The sequence below is a fragment of the Garra rufa genome, chromosome 6, assembly GCF_049309525.1.
Source record: "Garra rufa chromosome 6, GarRuf1.0, whole genome shotgun sequence".
Taxonomy (NCBI): Eukaryota; Metazoa; Chordata; class Actinopteri; order Cypriniformes; family Cyprinidae; genus Garra; species Garra rufa.
Window position 1 is genome coordinate 48058635 of NC_133366.1, and position 7169 is coordinate 48065803.

Here is a 7169-nt window from a genome sequence, read left to right on the forward strand (position 1 = left end):
ATAAAAAAAATTCAATTAATTTTGGTTAATTCAATGTATTTATTTTAATTAATTACATTTTTTATTTTATTTTATGTAAATTATTTTCATTTTAATTTTATTTTATATATGTATATTATTTTATTTTTTATCAATTTAGTTTAATTTAATACATTTTATTTTATTTATTATTAATATTATTTTATTTTAATAATGTGAAAAAATAGTTAGTAACATTTACATTTTTACAATTTACAATAATGGTTCTCTTTTTTATTCTTCATTTTAAATAAATAAATATATATTATAAATAATTATAAAATGCTGATTTGGTGCTAAAGAAATATTTATTATTATTATCAATGTTTAAAATAGTCACTTAATATTTTTGTGGAAATTGTGATCTGTTTTCCATGATTAATGAAAGAACAGCATTTATTTGAAATATAAATCTTCTGTAACTTTATAAATATCTTTACTGTAATTTTTGATTAATTTATTGCATCCTTGCCAAAGTAAAATATTATATTATTATTTTATTTCTTAAAAAAAAAATCATACTAACCTCAGACTAGTTACATAGTAGGGTATATTTGCTATTAATAATAATTAATAGTACCATTTATTTAGTTACACATTAAATAGTTCATTTGTACTTCAACATAAAATGTTCTATTTGATGTTAAAAGCAGAAATGATTTCTTAATGAAACATTTGATTTCTAAACAAGATTGCATTTCTCTGCAGATGGCGATGATTTGTCGTGTTAGTTCAGTTCACCAGAGGCATTAACTTTTAATAAAATGAGCTGGTGTGTGGAGCTCAGGGTTTCTCTGCTGAGCACCTGATGGTGTCTGTTCATGCCAGTTCATCTCATCGCCAGAATTAATTAGTGACAAGAGCCATGCAGAAGTCACTCAATTCATCTCCAGCCCTTCACCAGTCCCTGCTCCTCATGACTTATCAAGGCTAGTTAATAAAAGTAGCTTTGATTGCATTCAATATATATCCCCATAATTAAAATGTCGTTATGTAAGAGAAAAATTAAGAAATATAATGTCAAATTATCAAATAAAATGTTTATAGGTTAGCTATTCATTTTTAAAGAATTACAGACTATTCACCTGTCAGCGTAGTGTTGAGGTGGAAGCCATACGCCACTCATTTTCCATCTTCAAATCAGTTTCTGCACCTGTAGATGTTGATCTATACATTAATAAGAAGACAAATATTTTGTTGTAGAAGATAGAATGAGAAGTACAATTAAATACTCTTGGAATGCACATAAAACCATATCAGTATCAGTGCTTTGTCAAAGTAGAGAAGAAACTGTCCTTGTTACTACTATGACCAAATAAAAATCTATAAATATTTGAAGTATTATTAATGCTTTTATAATAATAATAATAATAATAATAATAATTATTATTATTATTATTATTATTATTATTATTATTAAATAATTATTAACAACAACAACAACAACAATACAGTCGTTTTAAATTATAAATATGTAAATACTAATAAAAATCCATCACCTTACATTATTTGTATTGTTATTATTATTATATTGTTGTATAACAACAATAATAATACAGTAATTTTAAATGATATGTAAGTAATACTAGAAATCCATCGCCTTTCTTAATAATAATAACATTTCTTAATGATGACTTGTATTAATATTTTTATTAATAATGAAAACAATAAAACATAGTACAATAAAATTATATATTATATTATTATATAATATTAGTATTATTCAATATTAATATATATCTAATATATAGAATTGAAAAAAATAATAATAATAATTTATTAATAATATTAAATATATTTTTGTTATTAATATTGTTACACACAAACCCATTCCCTATATTAATAATAATAATAATTTTTAATATTATTAAATAATAAAATAAGAAATTGTATATTTATTTATTTTAAGTATGTATGTTGTATTATTATTATTATTATTATTATTATTATTATTATTATTACTACTACTACTATTACAGTAATATTAAATTTTAAATATGTAAATAATAATAAAAATCAACCACTTTTCCTAATAATAATAATGATATTTCATCATAATAATACTATATAGAAAATTACTTATATTACTATTATAAATTAGAATTATTATTATTATTATTATTATTATTATTATTATTACTACAGTAATTTTAAATTTTAAATATTATTTACATATTTAAAATTTAAAAATCAATCACCTTTTTTAATAATAATAATGATATTTGTAATAATAATAAATAATAAAAACAATAAATTACTTTTTAATATATATTGTAAACTAATAATAATAACAATCTATTAATATTATTACATTTATATTTTTGCTATTATTAATGTTACACACACATATTTGTTTTGTTATTAAACAGTATTTGTAAATATAATATATACCATTATTAAATATTTAAAAAATATAACTAATATATGTAATTGTCAACTAATAATATAAATAATTTTATTTATTATTTTACTAATGATTTATTATTATTATTATTATTATTATTGTTATTATTTAAAATGTATTATTATTATTATTATTATTATTATTATTATTATACACACACACACACACACACACACACACACACACACACAATTTTATACATGATTCTTTAAAAAGAATTCAGATTTTAAGTGAGTGGTTCTGGTATTGTTGTCATGCACAAGACCTTGAATGTGTCTTTATGTATTTGCTGGTAAGAGTCTCAGAGGAAGAGATGTGTGGTAGTATCTTGTTCTTTCCACACAGACGCACACACACAGATCCATAGAGAGTGAATCTGATTAATTGGTCTGACTGGGTTTGGAAATGTTGTTGTGGCCGTAGCACACCAGGGAGAAGCAGCACTGACCGACCGCACAACTGACTCACACACACATCCACACAAGAAAACAGCTCGCTTCAAACAATTCCTGGACTCCACCGCGAGAGTCTCTCACTGTCTCTCATTAATAATACAGCTTCAGCACGGTTTCACCTTGCCAGGAGGAAAGTGTTTCATCACGGTGGGTGGTGCTAAAGGAAGACGCAGGGGAGCAGAACTGTGTTTGCATTTGAGTGTGTGTGAGGACAGAAGTTCTCCACAGCACCGGCCCGCAGCTTGAATGTCACTTCACTACATCAGCTTTAGTTCTCTTATAGTGTCATTTCATTTGGTGCCCTCATATATTTTGCATGGACCTTTCCGTCTATTAGAAGGTAATAATTGACCATAGTTCACCAAAAATGAATATTCCGTTAACATTTAACAAAGCTTCCTCTTTTTTCTGTAGAATGAAAGATACTTAGAAGAAAGTTTCAGCTATTTTGCCAAGTCAAAACATTTAAGCAAAAAACTAAGTCACAAAAATGAGGTTATATACCTTTCATACCTTGTCATATACTGACTATATTAAACATGGTGACACAAATCTCAAGTGTTAACTGTAACAAAATATCATAATTTTATATACAATAAAAATTATTATTATTAGTGTTTTTCTTTCCATTCCTTTTTAATCTAGGTAACAACAACATTGTAATTATAAATAAGAATTCTTTAGCCATATACTACTACTACTACTACTAATAATAATAATAATAATTATTATTTATTTATTTATTTTACTTGATGTTTCTTAAACCTGGTCCATTACAATAATTTTCATTTTAAATATGAAAAAAAAATAATAATAAGAAATCCTTGTTAAACTTGGTTAATAATTAATTAATTTATATTATTTATAATAATAATATATAACAACAATTGCATGGCTAATTGCATGGCTAAAAATAATGTATAACTGAAATGTTGCTGTTACAAAAGCTAATAATAATAATAACTATTAATAATAATAATAATAATAATAATAATAATAATATTGTTACCTATATTTAAAAACAAATACTACTACTACTACTACTACTAATAATAATAATAATAATTATTATTATTATTATTATGATTTAGTTATTTAGTTAGTTATTTTTATTTGATTAGTTTCTTAAACAATAATTTTCATTTTAAATATGCTAAAAAACACAAAATACTTCTCAAACTTTTTTCATAATTAATTAATTGATAATTAATCATCATCATCATTATCATTTTATTGTTATAATCATATAAAATTTTTATATTATTAAAAAGTTAATCATAATCATAATTTTATTGTTATATTCATATTTAATTATATATTATATTATTAAAAAGTTATTTAAATTAGACGGTTAATTAAAGCTGGACATAAAGGCAGTGCTTGGATGTGCACCTTTAGATGTGGATGAAAAAACACATTTACATTTGTATGTATGCAGCACATCTTAATACAAAGAGTACAGGTCCAGCTCAGTTCACACTGTTGACTTTGCACTGAAACCTCACTTTTGGTATGAATGGATTTCAAAGGCAAATAAAATGAACATGAAACTAGACCAAAAATTTATTTTTTTTGTTTGTGTTTGTGTGCTTTTGAAGAGCTTTTACTCTGAACGGCACGCTTGTCTAATTCTTTACAATGTCTCAGTTGCTTAACTCCTTCACTAAAACACATTCCCGTCTGCTCTCCCCTCTAATCCAATTTCTTACTATTGTGAGTGAACAGCACATCAAACTCCCTACTGAGGGCATAAAGAACAGTCATGATGGTTTCTCAGAACCTCCTTTTGAAGAGCCAGTAATCCAAGGTCACACATCATCACCCCCACCTCCTCACATAGAGCTTTATGTGCCTTTAAACTCGAGGAAACAATAGCGATATTTCTGCCGCAAAGTGACTGCTGTGCTCTCACTGTCACCGACATGGAGCGCACGCTTTTACAGACAAACACACACACAAGCTCTGCTCCAAAGCCCAAGAAGAGTTTGGGGATTTAACAAATTTATCATTTGAAATATTCAGTTCAGAAAACCGCATGAACACTTTCCACAAAATTAGATTTTGGTAGTAGAGAGATAGAACTTGTATATATGCACATACATTAATATATAGAACAAACCAATGTTGTTACTGTTAAATAAAACTAAAAATGTAAAATAGTGATATTGTAAAACTTGAATGAATGAATGAATGAATGAATGAATGAATGAATGAATGAATGAATGAATGAATGTTGTCTTGGAAGCAAACAGAATAAAAGTTTGGGTACTAAAAATACAAAAAAAGCAGAAATAAAATAAATTTCAATTATTATTTTTTTATATAACATTATGTTTATTATTAATGACAACATTTCAAATAAATAAAAAATAACACTGAAATACTAAAACTAAATAATAATAATATATATATATTATTATTATTTAATATTATTAATATTATATAATATTAATAATTAATATTATTAATATGATATTATATATATTGTTTGTTAAAATAGGACAATGTTTGTCTGAGATACAAGATATTTGAAAACCTGGAATCTGAGGGTGCAAAAAAATCTAAATATTGAGAAAATCGCCTTAAAAGTTGTCCACATGAAGTTCTTAGCAATGCATATTACTAACCAAAAATCAAGTTTTTATATATTTATTGTAGAAAACTTACAAAATATCTTCATGGAACATGATCTTTACTCAATATGCTAATGATTTTTGGCATAAAAGAAAAATCGATAATTTTGACCCATACAATGTATTTTTGGCTATTGCTACAAATATACCTGTGACACTTAAGGCTGGTTTTGTGGTCCAGGGTCACAAATATGAATACATACTATAATTGTGCTGAAATAAAGTTAAACAGAAATATTTCAAACAACAAAAGCACAAGACAAAATTACTAAAACATAATAACAACAACAATAATAAAAAATAATAATACAATCTAAAAAAATAAATAAAATAAAAATATAAAAATAATCAAATTAAAAATATGAATAAATACTATAATTGTGCTGAAATAACACAACTAAATTATTATTATTATTATTATTATTATTAAACACAAAATTACTGAAAAATATATATTATCATTATTATTAATGATATAATAATTAATGATATCATAATAATATTAATAAAAATGACAAATTACTAAAAAAATAAAATAAAAAATAAAAAACTAAAACTAAAAACAAAGTCAATAAAAAATAAAATAATCAAAATATGACAAAAGCACATGACAATATTACTAAACAATTATTAATAACATTATTATTTTTAATAAATATATTGACAAATTCCAATAACATTAAAACTGAAATATTAAAACTAAGTAAATAAAATAAAAAATATATAAAATATATTTTTAAATGACACAAAATTAAAATAAAAGTGAAAATTAAAATATTTAAAACTAAATTAAAATTTAAAATAATAGTATGAAAATACAAAATAATTAAAACAATAAATAATTCAAAATAGGAATAAATGCTAAAAATAACATTTGTATTGACAGTGCACTTGTGTGTTTATTTGTTTGTATGAAATGTCATTCTAGAATTGCCTTAGTCTCAATACAATCCAATTTTTCTTTACAATTTGAAAAAATAAAAAAAGGATTTATATTAGGTGTCATTATTTTGATGCCTCAGAAGCATGCATGTGATGCCTAAACATGCTTTCTAGTTAGGCCGTGCACTAGGATTTGTAAAAGCTCCACATTTTGGTGAAACTGTGTTTCTCATTCCTCTGGAATTCCCTCTCTCCCTAATCACTTCATACAGCTGCCACTTTTAAACACACGCTCATTTATTACAGGTCACCAACACAAAAAGAGACATTTAAAAAGGACAAATGCCAGCAGAGCGCATGAAGATCATCCTACACAATGTCTCAATGTCTCACTAACTGATCCTGTCAAATAAACATACATCACTGAAGCGCAAGACGAGTTACGGAGCGTTCAGACCTTGAACTCTAGTTATGGTCAATAATATTAGCGGCATTTATCTTTACTGGAAATCACTCTAGCTCGGTTGAAACTATGAATAGCGTGGTATATTTTTGTGAGACTGGAATAGAGAAGACAAAGAGAAACATCCACAGGCATTTATGCTTACAGAGGATCAACATGAGTTGAGGTAAACCTCCATGTGCTGACAGTTTGATTTATTTACTGCCTCGCTGGAATAATGTCTCCATGTGCAGAGATCAGTGAAATAAAAAAATGTACCTCATTCACACTAGATCTTTGTATTTTGCACAAAAGAGAAGGGAATGAAACATTAC